Genomic DNA, 18,418 nt, shown 5'->3' with positions numbered 1-18,418 from the left:
CTTGGTGTGCACGAAGGAGTTGTAGCATCAGTTTTGTCATCTTTCCTTCTCTCTGCTTCCATAAAAGGGGCAGTCAGCTTTGCCCCCACAGCAGAGGCTCTCTCTGAACAGACAAGGTACTCCTGAAGTCTAACGGCTTCTGGTGCAAGACTGAGGATGCTTTGCTTTATGTCATGTGGAGCAACCTGACTAAAGTAGCTCAATATTAGGCTCTCAGGGGAGTGTACCTATCACATCCCTTCCATGATTTCTTTTTACTCAGTCTATTTAGATGTGGTGTGGTAGGACCAAGATATTTGGACACAAAAAGGGATATGAAAAACAGCAAGCATAAATTTTGAAAGTACTTAGTGCTGTATATTCACCCAAGAAAGATGAAAACTGGTTTGGTTTTTATGTGCTTGCTTGCTCTGAAAATCAAAGCAGATTGCATGTCCTCAATGGAGAAACTCACACCATATAGGAACTGTCAATAGCAGGATAAAGAACCTGTGGAAAACCCTACACGTAGGTAGGTGTCTGTCTAAGCAGCCCCTCTAGCACAGATCAGTGAGAGTTACACTGAAATTAGTAGGAGCCATTTTTCCTGTCATGTAACTCAATATAGTTTTGCAAGTAATTTAACGTGAAAGAAAATCATAAAAGGTCCTTTCATTCTCTATTACTTATTTGGTAGGTTGCCTTTAGAGCAAAATTACTGAGAACAAACTTTGTGTTTCTTAGGCTACAGGAACGGAGATTTTCCCTGGCTTTCACACACTAGTATACAAAAGACACAGAATGGCCCTTAGCTGCTAAAGCATCACAATTTAACTTAGCATAACCTGTCTCCAGAACTTTGTATTATGCAGACGAATGCACAAACCCCAACACTCTAAAACTGACTTTTGTGTTATATATTAGGAGGATGCTGTAAATAAAATGCTTCTGCTTGTCAGAATTGAGCTGAGTAACACTTGAAAAATGCAGGACACCAGTTTTCTTCAGGACAGCCACTTCTGCAAACTGCTATAACAACATTCAACATTAAACTTTTCACCATCAGGGACAAATAGGAAGGCTTGATACAAAGTACTGGAGAGCTGGCTGGGAACTGTGATTTCTGCTCTGCAAATAGCTTGCTCTGTGTCCCATAGGTGCTAAAGTAAAAATAAGCATTAAAAAAAGAGATCTTGAGCCATGATCTCATTTTCTTTAACATTTAAGAAGCCTACCCCCACAAATAAAATGCTGAAGTATGAAATCTTGCTTTTCAATTACTCATGGCAGCTCACTAAGGACAACAGGTACCAAAAGGTACCATTCTTTTCCTTGTTTTGATGCAAAGAGTAAGATAGAGGTGTCTGCAGGTCTGCAGAGTCAGCTGGAACTCAGACCTCCCAACCATGGGGACAGATTTGGGGTATCCTGACATATCTACTTTCTTAAGACAGGAGTCTGGCTTTAAATCTTTTAGCTGGAGGAGATGATTAAGGCAGACTAAGTGGTGCTATGTGCAAGAAGGATGCAAAAAGCAGTATCTTTATGTAGACCACCTTCATGCTAACAGATATAATTACAGACATTGAGATCTTCCCAAATATGATTACAGACCAAGTGTTTTTTTAAGGGGGACCCCCCCCAACTAACCCTAGGATGATAAAACTGCTCTTTTTCATAGTCCTAGCAATTCCATTGGCTGGCTGACCTATATTCTCACAAAGACAGAATTATGCGATGCAGATCTTTGCACAGATGATCATTAAAAATGATGTTAATAGAGTATTTGATAGCTTTTTGAGAGGTGAAGTAGGTGTGAATGACAGAGAGATCCTTTCAAGATGCACAGGTTGTCTTACACTACAATTGCCTGTATTACTGTAACTGTAGCATAAAACATGCAACTCCTACATGAGTCCCTTCACCTGCAGATTCTGATTGCTCTGCAGTACTCTCATTCTACAGATGGAGAAACACTCCTCAGAGAACTGAAGCCACATGGTCCAGCTGACACACTAGGGCAGTCAAGCAGCAAGGAATGGTGCTGGCTCCTGGTTCCCAGCACACTGCAACACTTTGAAAAACTTAACTGCAACTGTCCCCTTCACTCCAAAGCACTGCTGAGATATATACTAAATTAAATGCTTGCAGTGACCATTTCTTGCACATTCACCAACAAAAGCTGCATAAACTGCATTTGAAAAGATGTATTTTACACAAGTTTATAGTAGAACTCCTTCCTGTATAGCATGAAGTCCCAGCTAACACTACATTACTCGCTACACCTTGTTTTACTTACTTTCTTCTTAATGTACCTATAGCAGCAGCAACCAGTAGCATGACATAATGAAACCTATCAATTATTCACTTTAACTGCTCTCCACTGACCAAAAATGCACTTTGAGATCTATCAGGAGGCACCTCTGCTGACAGTAGGACAGGGTCTGGGTACAAGGGCTATTGCTAAGTCGATTAAGTAGGCCCCAAAATAGACACAACTTTCTAATTAAATCTCAAGCTTGAATCACATCCAGACCCAGATATGAAGCCAGAGCTGTGCAAGTGGAACGTGTTCAAACTGGCCCACACTGCCATGCTGGCAGACCACGAGCTTTTGTACAGAGCACAATGTAGGAACCCAACTTGGAAGTGACAGCATGTAGGACTACTTTGGGCAAGTGATCACCACTGAGACATCTCTTGGCTCAGCACAGAAAGGACAAAAAGTGGAAGGAACTACTAGTGTGACTGGAAGCTGCTGGGGTTAAAGAGCACACCAGTACCACAGAGCTCTGTGGCAAAAGGTGAAAAGACTACATAAGCAGATGTGAGACACAATTCCTTGTGTACCAGCTAAGTACCAGAAGCACTTCACGAGGGAGCAAAATCACAGCTTACCCCCCCCCCCCCCATGTCATATATAACAAAAACATAGTGAAATGTTACCATGCTTTCTGCTGCTGCCTGCAGCCACAAACCCAGATTTCACTATCCAGAAGATGGCCTGTGTTTGGTTTGAGGAGACTGTGAAGAAAAGGCAGTTGTAGAGTTGGTATCTATGTGGGAGGGCAGAGGATTTCCCTAACAGAACAGCTAGAGTGAAGTATATATATATGTATATCTATAACTGTGTATATCCCTACACACATCCTTATATCCATGTGTTTAACAGCTGAACATCATGTCTTTAGAAAGAGAGGAAAAAAAAAAATCATCTGATTTCCACCAGTCTCTCTGCTCTCATGGCATAAATCCTGCACTCTAACAGAACTCGGAGGAAAGGTAGTTATGCTATCTCTGACTTCAGGAAGAAGATAGCAGCTGTCTAACTGTCATCCAAGGATGTCAGCAAGTTCCAGAAGTTCACTGTTTGTAAGACAATAATACAAGGCAATCCCCCCTTTAACCTGTTGTAAACTGATCCTCCTGCCTTTTGATCTGTGCCTTGTTGTAGCATTGTGAGATTTGGTGAAAAGCAGTTCAACTCCTCTACTGCCTTCATGGTTTTGCAAATTTTGATCATTTTCCTGCCACCCTGATCATTCTCTGCCTCCTCCTTCTCCCCTCCAAACCCTGGGGGATGATATTGTTGAGTTTAGTATCTCCACTGGCTCTTCTTTACCTACATGCTGTTAGAGCAGATCATTGTGGCATCATTTCCCTCTGCTGAAGCCATGACCACTCTCCACAGATCATGTCTGACACCATGTGCTCAGTGACCTTTCTGAGATGGACTTACAGTCCATCTTACCAGGACTGAAACCAGTCAGTGGCATGTGTTTCCCAGAGTATCTTCTATAGTGATTTGTTTAGACATCAAAACCAAAGGACAACCATAAGCTGATGGTATTAGTCCCAGCGTTAAGCCAATGGTCACATGATCTTAAGTGAGAAACAGCCCTATTAGCAGTGAAATACAAGTTACTCAGTAAGACAAGCTGAAACAATGTAAGCATAGACCAGGCCTTGTACACCATAGAGATACACACAGAGCCACTTGACTTTTCAACATGTAGGACCTACATGTAGGGACAGCAGCACCGCACCACCCAGACCCTTGTGTGTAACTGAATGCTCACAACAAAGCTTCTCCAGCAGAAATCTGGCTGAGGCAAGAGTGTAACTAAAGGACACAAAGCCTTTGCTTTTGTACCAAGAACCACATGAATGCCGTCTCAGAGCACTAAGGCCAAAGTCAGGTGCTTCCATTATGATTAATCATCTGCAATGTTGACTTCATTAACTAAATAAAAACTTGTTACAGAATAGAGCAGAACTGACATTTTTTGCAGTTTCTTGTTTAAAATCAATGTCAGTGATTGAATAAGACTTACTTCTCATTCTTCTGCTATACGAAAAGGTCAAACTAAACCTGACCCATGAACCGGTTTCAAAATGTTTCCCAAAGCTAGAACTAAACTTAAGCTGCTGTTTTGGAAATTCTGCTGATCCCAAAACGGAACTGAACCAAACCAAAGACCTTTCCAGCTCAGAACACCAGATCAGCTGAAAAACGACATCCCCTGGCAGGCTCTGCACAACAAGAAGACAACTTGACTTTAAAGAATGCTTTGAAAACCACTGACTTGCTCAGAGTCTGTCCTTCCTTGTTACACCATGCAAACCTTCTTCCCTGGAACCAGCTACCCATGGGCACTACCTCCTAAGGTGAGATCCATGTAAACTACTTCTTGTGACTCCTGTTCCTCAGGGAAGAAGACTAGTCTTAGTTTCCTCCAGCAATACCACAACTATACCTAGTGACAGGGAGATACACACGTGCACAGGTAACGGGTTGGGGTTTTTACAAGGGAGAAAGGGGATTTTACTGCCAATGAGCTCCCACTCCTCTGGTTAGTGCTGGCATCACTTCATTCCCATCAGCAGCATGGTCTCCTATACTAAATTTAAAGTATTTTAAAAAATACAGGTCCAGGATAGGTCCAGGACTAAAAATGATGTTAATGTGGAAGAGGAGGAGATGGAGATTAACACTTCGGCTTGCTGAAGGCCTGCGCTGAGAGTCTGCGAACTGAAGAATAAACTGCTTGGAATCAGAGCTCGACTACAACAGTTTCAATCACAGCTGGATCTGACCGAGAACAGATTCAAACATACTGGTTCAATCCCTGGTTATAAGTGTCTTGTAATGATAAGCCATAATCAGCAATTAGGAAGTGTTCATGGTGAGGCAGTGCCAGAATTCATGTAAGGAAGGTCAGGTCTGGGCCCAGGTTTCACACAAATTCCAAACTGGAATAATAATCTTTATGCAGAGCAAACATTTCAGTATTGACACAGCTAAAACACAGCAGAGATGGTGAAAAAAAGCAGGAGGCATTTGCCATTTATATGGAGATAACGAGGTATACATGTTCCTCACCATAAAGTTGTTATAGATTCCATTGGGCATCATGGCAGTTGTACAGTCCTTGCATTAATCCCTGGCTATATTCTGCAGGGTGTATCAACAGAGTGAAGTATTCATGAGCTACAAATATGACAGGAAACAGATGCACCCTGTATAAGTAATACATGATTGTGCCAGTGTTGCTCATAAGCACTCTATTGAGAAGTCTCGGCTGAGTTCAGGTAAAAGGTACTTGATGAGAGAGAGTACAGCTTTAAACTTTCTGGTATTACCTTCTTTCGGGGAATTTTCTCTAGAGCTTTCTCTCCGATCATTTGCTAACAACTCACCTCCATCCTCTAATTCAGGGTTTCCAGATGACAGTAAGAAGTGCAAACAGTGCATGAAGCTGATGAAAAAGTGGCTTTTACACTCGTCTCCTTTAAGCCGGTGATTACCTCAAGCCCAGCTCTCCGTTGTCTGTTTTGTGGACAGTCTTCCAGGGTAGAGATTCACTTGGGACAAAGCTACTCTTAAGAAGGTTCTGAATGTGGAGAGACATAAACACTGCAGTTGTGGCAGGGTGAGGGCTACAAGCTGGCTCTGAAAGGAGCATGCAAATATGGCAATGAGCCACAGGACATGAAAAGGGCTTTTAACTGCAGAATGAAAAGAGACATAACATCTATCCTGAAGTCATCCTAAGACAAAGTGCATCTTCTTTTCAGCACTGGCTAAGAGGCAACATTTTCAGTTCACAGTTGGCGACTCCCAAGAGTACTGCTGGGATGTTCCATTTTATATGACGTCTTTTAAGACTACAGATGACAGCAATGTTTGTGAACAACAGCTTTAATCAGTAGAGAAGTTTGTAGTCTGGATCACAACTGTTCACACCATTAAGAGTTTTCTCAGAATTTTGGAAGATGTCTTTTGGAGTGGTTTTGTTTTTTCTTCCAAGTAGTATATTAGTGTGTTACAGCTTTAAACTGATACACTACTCTTTAAATGAGATACTACTAATATGACGTATCGTATGTTCATGGCACAATCCTGGCTTTCTCCACCTGGTTGAATAAGCTCCTTTCTCATTATATACTCTCTATTCCTATGTCATCCTGCCAACTGCTAGCTAAAGTTCTGTTTAATTTGATTGCAAGAGACAATGCACAAGAAATGGAATAACAAAATCAAAAGTAATGATTTTGTAAACTGGTAATTGTTTAATTCCCTTCAGAGTAATAAAATTTTATAAAAGGAATATGAACAAGCTGAAAAATCAGGGTATGGCCATTTGAGCTTCTTTTTGGTTCCTTTGAGAGAGAAAACACTAATAATATGTTGCGGTTGAATGAAGTCTCCTCCGATTTCTCTCATTTCCTCACTTTCACAGGTAGGAAGGAGAGAATAATATATGCATTTAAACTATTGGCCTAAAAATGACAGCTCTAAATCTTTGGATACGCTGCATACTTTAGGACCTTGTTATTCCAGGTTCACATGCTGGCAGATAAAGGGCAACATCCTTGTCTATATGGAGACATAATGTGAGTAAACTACTTTCTCTTCTTTCTACTTAACTATTAGACACACTTTTTTCTGGTAGATCTCAGACTTGTTGCTCCTGGGGGATGAGCCAAAGTAACCTACTTGCAAGGCAATTTGCAGGGAAGAAATGAAGCGAGGGTGATGGTGGGTGGGATATGGATACCAGGATATAAAAGTAGGACTTAATAAGTTTGTTTAGACACAAAGTGTTGTAAATTTAATAATATCTTTAGTTTCTGTGTCTCCAGGAAACACAGGCCCTGAAGGCCAACTTTCAAATGGGGCAAGTTATGCCAGATAGGGTTTTCCCAAATACTTAAGGAAGCTGCAATCCTGACTTCTGTTTCAATCAGTGGGATTTAAACACTTAACTTCAGTGATTTTGAAGTTCCACTAACCGCTTGTCTTTTTAGTCATCTAAATACTCTTTTGACTTTTAAGACATCCATATTGCAGAAATGGAAATAAAGTGACAGCAGAAAGAAAGGCAGCATTAAAATAAGAGCTAGGCTTTTCCAGGGATGGCTGATAATGTTCAGAGGTGGTAGGAAAGCGGAGTCAAAATCTGAGCAATTATACAGCTACATATGAGCAAGTGTCAGAGACTCCGTCTCCGCAGCATTTGCCTCTGTTGTCCTGAATCACTGTCCAGACAAAAATAGCTACCAATGAGTAGCAACCAATCCAGCTACCAACAGTAGATAAAGCAAAATGTCGAACAAAAAAGGTCCTCCCTCTGTTGGTGTTAGTACTTTACACAAATTTGACCACACTTTCCAATCTGAACTAATATAGATGAGCTGTGATCACTGCAATCAATGTAACCCATGTGAAAGAATCTTTCAAACCTCCGGGGATCGGTACCAGCTTACCAGTGAGGAGCAGAGTGATGCTGGCTCTGAAGTACCTTATCAGCATTTCATGACAGAAATCTGAGAAGAACCTCAAACATAGACACAGATTTCCCAGGCCCAGGGTACGTTCAGATATGCAAGCAATCTCAACTGGTATGGAAGATGAGAGGAATTTCAGCATGTTATAGTGGTTAAACCTGAGATGGCCTATGTCCACTCAAGCCAGTCACAGGCATTTTCTCAGGATGAAACACTAGCACTGTCACTGCTTTTTTTCTGACCAAGCCAGGCAGATAATGACATGGATCCTTCTTAAATTACCACTGCTGTGGCATCCTACATAATTGCTACAGATTCAGAAGATAATAACAATCTCCAGCTGCCTGTAACATTGCAATTAAAATCTCTACTAATCATTGGTGTAAGTTTGGAGGTACTGCACAACAGCACAGAAACCAACCTTTCTCATAATTAAATGAAGATTACATCATCATACACATAAAGCCTAAAAGATAACCATCCTTGTTCAATTATAACATATTTCTTATTCTGATGAGAAAAACATAACAAAGTTTTGCTTTAACAAGGTGAAATGCAAAAATATCTGGTCTCAAAGGAGATTACTATTATTACATACTACACTTTTTTGTAGTGATGTAATTTAAATATCAGGTAAAAGATATCCGAAGAATTTAAAAACTGATTAAAGCATATACAGATTTCTATAGAGAAAAGGAGGTGTCATCATGAGCATTGTATTTTATTAACTTTCACATAGCTGAAAAAATGATCCTAATGAAAAGGTTTGGGTATCCTTAACCTAACCAATTGTTCAGCTACATGACCTCTCTATTTACTTACATCATTATTAATCTAGCTCGAATCTTGACTTCAGTGTAGGAAGGGACATGCAGTGATTAGGTTCAGAGAAACCAATTGCTTATGCGTGAGCTGTTGATCCTTTTGGTTCCAGTTATAGCTTTAATTCATTTGTCCCAGTGAGCTGGGCTTACCAAGCTCGACTAATAAAGATATAGCTTTAGCCCCCAGTCATACCAATGTGTGTTTTGATACAGCGTCTTTTAAATTAATTCAGAAACTTGCAGTTTCAAGAGAAAATTATTATCTTATCATCCTCCTGATTTCTTGATACAGTGAATAATAGAGCTATTAAAAATTAGTAAGAACAGAAAACTTCCTTTAATTGATGAGTCAGTTCTGGGAAATCAACATATTTGTGTAAAACTATGAAACAAAAGCTTTACTTCCTTGCACTTCTATGATGTTAGATAAATGCTGTAATAAAGTATCAGTGTAACATACTTTTCCTTTAGTTTTCTTTAGGTGTCTTAATTATGACGATGCAAAATAGAAAGGATTATCCAACCAGAGTAAAAAACACAACAAATGTTATGCCACTGCCTAGGTACAGTATGACTTGCTAGAAAAGCAAATCTTCTTTATGAGAATATACAAGATTCCTTCAGTGAGGTACTTAGTCTTTTTTCCAGAGGAATCGGTGGCAGAGCTGGGACAGGGGATGTGCAGTGATTAGGTTCAGAGAAACCAATTGCTTATGTGTGAGCTGTTGATCTTTTGGTTCCAAAAAGTTTGTGAGCTCTTGTCTCACAGAGCTTCTCCCCACAATTCCTTTCCCAGTGGTAGATGCTTAAAGACTATGATCAAATGATCCTTATCCTCTGTACAAGCCTGTCAGAGCTATACCAGGAAGTGGATTTCTCATTTTCTTCATTTTAATGAGCCTAAGAATGAACAAGTCAGTCTTCTTCAGCAAAGCTCGCACTCCTGACAGCAGGGTGTCAACAGAAAAAACCCTGCCATGCTCTTTTCCAATGCTTTGGAGCACTAGCGCCTCATCTACCCCTATTTTATAACTTATTCTAATACAACTCCTGAAATGTCATTTGAATACCTTTGCTTTGGCCTTCAACAAAGTCCACAGGTCCTGAACACAATAGGAAATACCAAAATCATCTGGTCAGAATAATGTGTGAATTAAGGAAAGCCCATTACAACTCATAACTTTGAGCAATTCAGCAACCCCCTATGTCTGTGAGTTGTCAGATCTATTCCATAATACAAACACAAAACACAGAGAACACAATAAGCTGAAAACATCTGCTAAATATACTGATTTATACCACCCAGAAAGTTGCCAAATGTTAAATTCCTGCTGAATATTGTTTAGTTATTCCACTGAATTCTAGTTAATGTAGTTATGGGCTTTATTAGAGGATTCACATATTGTCTTTATAGCTTCAACATCTATTTCAGCTTCAGCTAGAATTCATGGAAACACATTCAGATTCCTTCAAATGCTCTGCATGAGGCACATTCTGGGTCAGAGTCAACTCTCACACAAGTAAATCTGGATTAACAAAATCCACACAGGCTAACATACCGGTACTAGCACAATGCAAGCAGTAAAAATGGACTCGCATCCACTTATTTTAAGGAAAGGAGCTCCACCGTCCCAAACCATACAAAATCCTTGGACCTGGGAGAGTAGAATGCAGAAAATCAAGATAAGAAATTAATACTCCCCGGAAGAGATATAAAGGTAATGACTTAAAAGTGACTTCATTGTTCCCTCTTCCTTACAGCAGTTACCATGGAAGGGAAGAGGAGCAGAAGGCTGAAGTTTAGCCGTTTCTCCGCTCTCAATCTGATGTGACAATTCTGTGCTCAGTTGTTTGAACAGCTTAAAACACATGCTAGGCAGCTTAAGGAAGGAAATTAATACAGTTCTTTTTGCTTGCTCATTCCATGGGAAAGATGAATGAAGAATAGAGTCTGGGACACATGTTGGAAAAATGTCTCAGAGCAATTAGCCAAAAGCCATTTATAGAATGCATCGCACTATGCAGAAGGTCAAGTATAAGCAGGAAAAAAGCATGTTCCAAACCTAAGTGTCAATCCATTATCAGGGACAGTTTGGACTTGACTCCCAACTGAAATTTAAAATGTGGTTCAGCTGACTGAATTCCTAATCACATTTCATACTTACTCGTTTGCAAGTATAAGTACTCACACAAACTTTGATTTACCAGCGGCATATGTCCTTGTTACTCATAGGCCCTTAGGTAGCATGTGGCTCTTGTTAGCCTTTTCATCCATACTACACTGCTATTCTTACTAGCAATCATCCCAATACTGTATAGTAAATGCACTCAACAGGTCATTGCATGACTCAGCATATCCAGAAAACCTGAGTATTCCACTGAAATCACGAACAGTAGCTGGACTGCTTTCAAATTAGACACTTAGGTTCAAAAGCTCTGGCTAAATTTTAAGTGAATCTAGCTTCCACAAAACTCAGAACACAGCATGGTAATGAGAAAGAAATGTATGGATCATAAATGTACATCTATTAAGCACAATGGCCACAGTATCTTTGCTGTCAGGCACCACAGCCTGGCAGAAAACAAGTTTCACTCTAAGCTGAGTTACTCTCCTCCTCCCTGGGTCTGCTGAAAACATAATTGTAACAGCACAAAAATAGGAGAGGTTTCACAAAGACGTGGACAAGAAGGGCTTCTAATCAGAGGGAGAAGTGAGAGTATCTGCCCAATGTACTGGCTACATGGGACAGGAAGAAGCTGCTGAAGGGCTCCTCAGCCTTACAAGGAAGGTGAAAATTCAACTGTTGCAACAAAAATGGATGACTAAATATGTAACATTTTAAACTACGTGGTCTGCCTCAGTGACAGGCATTTTCATGTAGTGATAGCTGCACTGTGTTCTGATACTAGCACAAAGCAAAGAGTAAAAGTGGACTCACATCGAATTGAATCCAACGAACCCACATAATTTGTATTTCTGAGGGGCATTACAGGAAGGACCCATTTCATGAAACAGGAACAAAGGAATGTTAATGTCCAAATGACACTGGTAATGTCCAAATGATACTGGTAATGTCCAAAAAAGCAACGCTCCAGCTAGCCCGGCATGGGGCTCCCTTGGGTACTGCTTAGTACCAGCCATCCCAAAAAGCCCAAGAGCAGTCAGCAGGACTTTCTAGCAACGTCATTTAATTGTGCATGTTCTCACTGCCCTGTACCCTTGCTTAAATCCTTTTAGAAACCTGTTACAGTTTCCACCTATGTTACCTTGTTACAGCAAGGTCCACACATCAGTTCTGCACTGGAAGAAACATTTCACTCGTGAATGTAGTGCTGCCTTTCAGTTTCACAGACAACTTTCATTGCCACCTAATATTTATTAACAGCTTGCAGTTTACAAAAGCTTGTGTGGTTCATCCTGTCACAGGCTTCTGAGAACTAGTGCTAACTAACTGACTTTCTATAGCCATGGTTCAGATGGAGCCACAGCCCATGAAAAACCTCACTACAGCTCTTGTCAAGTCTCATGTTTACATCCATGGAGTTGGGATCCCAACCGATGATGGATTTATACCGTTCCCAGTAGTAACATGAATTCCCCCTACCATTTTCAAAGAATATAAGGAGAGTACTGCAGAAATAAGATGGCAAGTTTTTAGGTTTCCCAAGAGGCAAGATCATTTGAGGAAGTAGCAGCAACTTGTTTTCCTTGGAGGCAATTTTAGTGAATGACTGCAGGTCAACAGCCTATCTATGGAGACTGAATCCATATGCTCATATATTTCATCTAAATGATAAGTTTGCCAAGTCTTAGTCAAGACTCAAAATGTAACAGGATGCTTCTCTGTATATCTGTTACAAAGTGATAAACTACAGAATACACACAGGCAAACTAGAAGCCTTTGTGCAGTGTTCACAAGCAGAGAATAGCCATCTGAATATAATCATTTTTTTCCAAGCAAACCCCCATCTTTTGCTGAACTAAGCAAGCAAGTGTGCTTGTCAAAGTAATGTCAGCAGTGATAAACCAATGACTTTAAGAAAATTGTTTTTAATATAGAAATGTATATTGAGCAACTGCAAAATAGTATCAATGAAAAAAGCCTATTTGTGAGGATTTCTGATTGTTTGCTTTGAGGTTGGTTGGTTTTCATGAGGCAGGCTTTCTTCTAGTCCTTTTAATTTCCTGACTGCCAAGTTTACATTATAAACAGGGTCATACTGTTGAAGGACAATCCCACTGTAATCGATACATCATGATGGCAACCAGTGTCCCAAAGCAAAACCAAGTATCTCTGTGGGAGTAAACTCTCCCAGGATATTCAAAAGGTTACAACCAAACAAAAACACACCTTATTCTGATGCCTGATTTAAAAAAGACTCCTACAAGGAGTAGTTTGTTCTATGGAGAATACTGGTTTAAACGTTTGGGAAACACCCAGGCACATATAAATAGGCCATTCTTTGTGATGTTCAAAGCTGTAGAAAATGGACCAAGTTTTTCCAATTCTACTTTTCCGGAGTCTTATTTATCAGCACAAACCAGCTGTGTCAATAGGATAGTGCTGAAGACATCTCCCACCGTCGTCTTATGTTTAAGGTCAAGTTCTTTGTGTCCTTTGCTGTACTAGGTGATTAACAAAACCAAGTTTTAGCTGGAGACAGCTGGATGCTTACTGCTTTGCAGGCACTGATGGTTAGCCTTGACTTTGGTTATCTGAACTGACTTGGGTTTCAACAATAGTTGAAAATTCTGTGGAACTGGACAAACTACCAATAGATTGCTTCAAGTTTCCTGCTTTCTTTCCGATGTGTACAAATTACCTCAACACACCCTTTTTTTTTCTGAAAACACTAAGGTCTGAAAGAAACTCTTGTTATATTGTTGCCACTTAGGTTTCACTGAGCCTGCATTATCTACTCACAGCTTTAATGACTTCCTGCAGAGAGAGGCTCTGTAGAAGTCTTGGCAGCAGGGCTAAGAATAGCATTAAATGCAAGGTTATCTAGGCATTACACTCACTGTAACATGCAATTAACTCTCCTCTTCCATTTTCATTACACAATTATTCATTAATGTCAATTTAATTTTATGCATTGTTCTACATGACCGAAGGCTGATTACGGGCCTTTTCACTCCAATATCCCAAGTTAACTGGTGCCAGCCTCTCTCAGGGCTGCCTAATTGCAATTTAGCCCAGACAATTCCTCCCATTTTTGCCCTCCAGTAATGGAACAACAGATCACGGCCAGGTAAAGATTTTAAGGTGGAAATAAAGCCCAAGCCTGAGCAGCACTGCAAACAGCGGAGTTTTCAGTATCCCTCCCTTTAACATGTCACATTGCCTCAATGTTGTTTAGTGTAGCTGCTCGTGCTATAAAACCCTCATAATTTCAACTGGCCTCAGCACCCTCCCAGGGATTTCTCCATTTATGTAACGCTGCTTCAACACAAAAACATTATACATTGTAATGACTCAATATAGGGTGTATTTAACTTCCCTGTTCAGCAAGAAGGTAGCCATACCCATGGCCTCAGTGTGTTGGATTTGGTTTCCTCACTGGTTAACTTTTGGCAAAGTTTCAATAAAGTTTTTAAAGCATCTTCATGTTTGAACTGTGTGCACTTTACTCAGTTCAGCTCTCTGAAAAACTGTTCTTTATCAGATACTTTTCCCAATGAAAGAATGCAGGAAGTCTCGCACTAGAGCAACACACGTTGCAAGCTTTTTCACTTAATAAGCCACCTTAAAAAGTCAGGATATAAATAGAGCCAAAACAATACAGATTCTTACACATCTTCTTCTCCTAGTCATTTGCATTGTACTTGAATTCTGCACAAGCAGCTCATCATTACTTTTTTCCAGTTCTACTGGCAGACCATAGCCTAAAATAACATTTAGAGCACAGCCAAGGCATAAGCTATGTGCCTTTCTATTTCCTCCAAACCACGTGAGGCTCTATGCCTGATTTAAAAATCCCATTCAAAGTCAGGAAATAATTCAACGTCCTCTACCTGAGTTACTAGTTTCATTTCAGAAGAGGGTCTGTACTAAGTCTTTTCCACACACCTGGTAGTAAGACTGTATGCTGAGACATGCTTTAAACATTGACTGATGCCCAAGGGTAGGCAAAAAGCTGCTTCTTTTAAGGCAATAATGAGAAAAAACAAGTTCTATGCATTAGAGAGCTCCTTTCTCACTATTGTACTTAAAGGCTGTTTCAGCATTCTCACTTGAAACCCCTGTTTTCAGGGGCTTTATAATTCAGTTGTAAAAATGAGTTCCAAGCTGCAACCTGGCATATAAGCTTTCAGCCTAAAATTGACAAAACCAAAATCCTTTTGGCCATTTCTAGGCAGAAAAGGCACTGGTTTCCCTCTCTCCCCCTCCCAAACTGTAACCAGCTGGCTGTGCAGGTTGGTTTGTACATCTATAAATAAAAACTATTTGCAAGACCTCAGTCTACTACACTGACCTGAGTACTTTCTGTAGTTGCTTTTTGGAAACACTCAAAAATCTCAAGGCTGAAACATAAGCTCAATGACATATGTACATTTTTAATTATTTTATCTCTTGTTATTCTTTACTACATTAAATTTCATGCTGATTTAAATCCACGGAATAAAGGTTATAAAGCAATGCACAACACTCAGCTCGAGTGATCTGTTACATCAGAAACTCCACAAGCAAAATCTGCCAATGGTAAAGCCACATTTGATGCAAAGGAGTCCTACAACTGCTTAAGAATTCATAATCATGTATTTAACAAACTAAATCTGAATGGATACAATGAGTTTCTTACAGGCCATGATGCAATAAAATACATTTTAAAACTCCCTAAATAGGTTTTAACTTAATGAGGTCAATATGTGCGTTTAAAGCTTATACTTATATGATCGGGTCAATAACTGGTATTTGGGGGATTTTAAAACATAGATTTTTAAACTTTTTTTTTTTAACAAAAAGCAGAATGACCTGCAGTTTTTTAGACCTGCAGGCGAATGTTCAAGCCAGACAGGGGGGAGAAATTAAAAGTGAAGGCTGACATTATGCTTCAAAATTGCAGAGGGCCAAACACAGCATGGGAGGTGTCACTGCTCTATGTGCTGTACTGCCCTGACAAATTGCACAAGTGAAGGATAAAGTGGGGAAAGAGTAATAACAAGATTAGATCTCATTTTGATAACTGTGTTTCTGTCACAGGTTATATTGACCTAGACCTTTTATTCTAAATTAGGAGTCTTACACTACCATGTTTTGTTTTGAATTCAGCTTTTTCTTCTAAATGTGCACAGATTTTAATAGCCAAAATTGTTTGATACTCTTTTTTCTTTTAACCTTAATTTCTAAGTTACCAATAGTTTGCTACTTTCTAAAGCTTTTTGATTCATGCTCTGTTTGCTTTCCCTCTGTGAGGTTTATGGCCATGGGACCTAATTTGCTGTTTTCATTATGTACGTTAGACAAAATCCGTATTGCTAACAGGGCTCAGTTTGGGCCTGAAAATTTTATTTGTAAGTTAAACCATTACTGTGTAACAAACAGTTCCTCAGAAAGCGTACTTGCATCTGGCACTTCTCTTAAGTTGACAACCGATGTAAACCTTCTGTATTTAAAATAATTTAATCGTGCAGTAACATCACAAAGCAAACTGAGCTGGTGGTTAATGCACTGCATTGCATCGGCCTTCATGTACAACTTTCTAGGAAAACAGTTTCTTTAACCAAGACAAAGCCAGGGGTGAAGAATCATTTGGTTGGGACTAATGGAACAGGGAAAGTTACACAAGGGACACAGTTCCTCTTGAAAGTTTATGTGTCAGCTTTTCTCTTGATGTTTCTGGCATGCATGAATCCAGGGAATGTGTCTGTTATTCTGAGGCTTTGAACGGTATTAGCTACGTACAATCTCGTGCTTTTACCTACAAAACCAGTAAGAAGTACTACAGCTCCTCACGTCTGTTCATGGCATTTTTAAACCAGAATTTGAATTTCAGTAGATCAGGCAATAATTCATGATGAACACCTTACTATCACGGGCACATGAGTAAAGTTTACCAAATGAATGTTAAAGGAATGCTAAATAGTTGAGAATAGCAAAACCAGTTAAAATCATGATGAAACTATATCTCTAAAGTCCAAAGATTGTGGAAAGGGAGTCCTGAAAGTTTAAACCTAATTATCTGGCACCTAAATATTAATCTCAAACCAAATTTCACTGGGAGCAGTTTGGGATTGGACAGCCGGTAGCCACACATTATCTTCCCAAGAGAGCACTCTACCATGTAGTGCTTAGACTTGCCTGAGCTGAACATGCATCATGCACGTTTCTGCAGCCAAGACGGGAAGGGGCCATGGTGTCTGCAGGTGGCAGCTCTGGTGGGTGACTCAAAACGGAGCCTCCGAGAGGCTGAGCCAACTTCTGCAAAGTCACTCTCAACTGGAAATGCTTCTCCATGGCTTCTGAGAGGAGCAGATTGTTTTTCATGGCTCAAATTCAGAGAGGAGGGAACCAGCTTGCCTTATGATTATTCATACTATTGTTTAGGTTCGAGACTATATGCAGGTACTGGGCATGCTACCTGCTAAGGCAGCTTTTGTAAGTGTGCTGGACATTCAGTTCGCCAAGCATATGTAAACAGTTAAAAAAATGAAATAACTGTTCTGTATTAAAATAGATATTTATACTGCCCCCCCCCCCCCCAAAAAAAAAAAGGGCAATCTTTTTTCATTATGGCTTGCTCGTATGCCAAGCTTCACTTGAACAAATAAAGATATTTTTTAGGTATAGGATTAAAAAATAGCATTACAGTTATGTAAAATCTATCCTCCTGTAATTTAAAACAATGCTACCCTGGAGTTTTAAACTCTCCAAAATGAGGATTTATAATGAAACACCTGACAAAACCTTAACGTACAGATACTAATAAGTGAGTCTGTAAACAATGGATCCGATTCAGGGCTTTTTAAACTACCATATTTAACCTAGTGTGACTTCACTGACTTCACTGGAATAATTTCCCCCATTTACCTTGTTGTGAGTGGTTGCAATCATGCGCGGTATATGGTAAACACATGCTGGGGGATCGGTACAGATCACTCTAAGTTCTGCATTAACAAAAATGGAGAGTAGATGAAGTGAGGTCTCTAATGAGTTAGCCAGAAAAATACTTAATGAGTAAAAATAAATGTGTTACTTCAAATGCCATTGTAGTCTGTATTTTTACCTTAGAGCCATTCAGCTATCTCAGCCCCGTCTTCTGCCCTCTGACATTAAATCTGCCCAGCATTCTTGACAAGGTACTTTTCAGTTTCCATATAGTTCAGTCATTTTACTAACAGGCTTTATAGAAATAATATGTTCTATTTAGAGTTAGCGTGGTGTATAAGCAAACGGCAGTTGTGCAGCTACACTGAAAGGTTAAAATGGCTCACCTAGGTATTATTGCAGCTGCTGTAGGCCCTGTAATGGCCATAGGTGCTGACTCAGAGAAGGATTTTGTGTCACAGGCTCCTGCTCTATACTGCAATTCTAACAAGGCTCATGACAAGGAGACGGCTGCTCAGGTGAGAAGGTACAGATAGAGCTGGTAACTTTGCTGTGTGAGCTAGAGCCCACTCAAAATCAAATGAATGAGGACAGGCTTGCACTAGAAGAATGACAACGGGAGAGAACTGAGCTTGCAGTTGCTGCTATTAATGTAAAACCAATTATAAATGAAGGGAATATTTGGCATCTAAGTAAATGTCAAAGTTTCCCTCAAAGCTATTTTCTGCTAAGGGCTGGGTTGCGGGTCTTTCTAGCTTTGCAGGATGGCTCAGA

General features: G+C 39.9%; 1 long non-coding RNA gene across 3 annotated transcripts in view; it reads right to left on the bottom strand.

The window, feature by feature from the left end:
• LOC130595735 (uncharacterized) overlaps positions 1-18,418 on the bottom strand; it is a 231,395-nt gene that overhangs the window by 69,759 nt on the left and 143,218 nt on the right. The window contains exon 4 of one of the 3 annotated variants that reach the window (XR_008971373.1): positions 5,363-5,434. The exons of the other annotated variants lie outside the window; for them this stretch is intronic. This is a non-coding gene — a long non-coding RNA (uncharacterized LOC130595735). The remainder of the gene's footprint in view (positions 1-5,362; positions 5,435-18,418) is intronic. 3 annotated transcript variants of the gene reach the window in all.

The sequence above is a fragment of the Pezoporus wallicus genome, unplaced genomic scaffold (assembly GCF_028554395.1).
Source record: "Pezoporus wallicus isolate ANWC-B61680 ecotype Strahan unplaced genomic scaffold, APGP_CSIRO_Pwel_v1 contig_8333, whole genome shotgun sequence".
In the NCBI taxonomy this organism is placed as follows: domain Eukaryota; kingdom Metazoa; phylum Chordata; class Aves; order Psittaciformes; family Psittacidae; genus Pezoporus; species Pezoporus wallicus.
The sequence above is the reverse complement of the archived record's forward strand: the minus strand, read 5'-3'. Positions and strand labels throughout refer to the sequence as shown.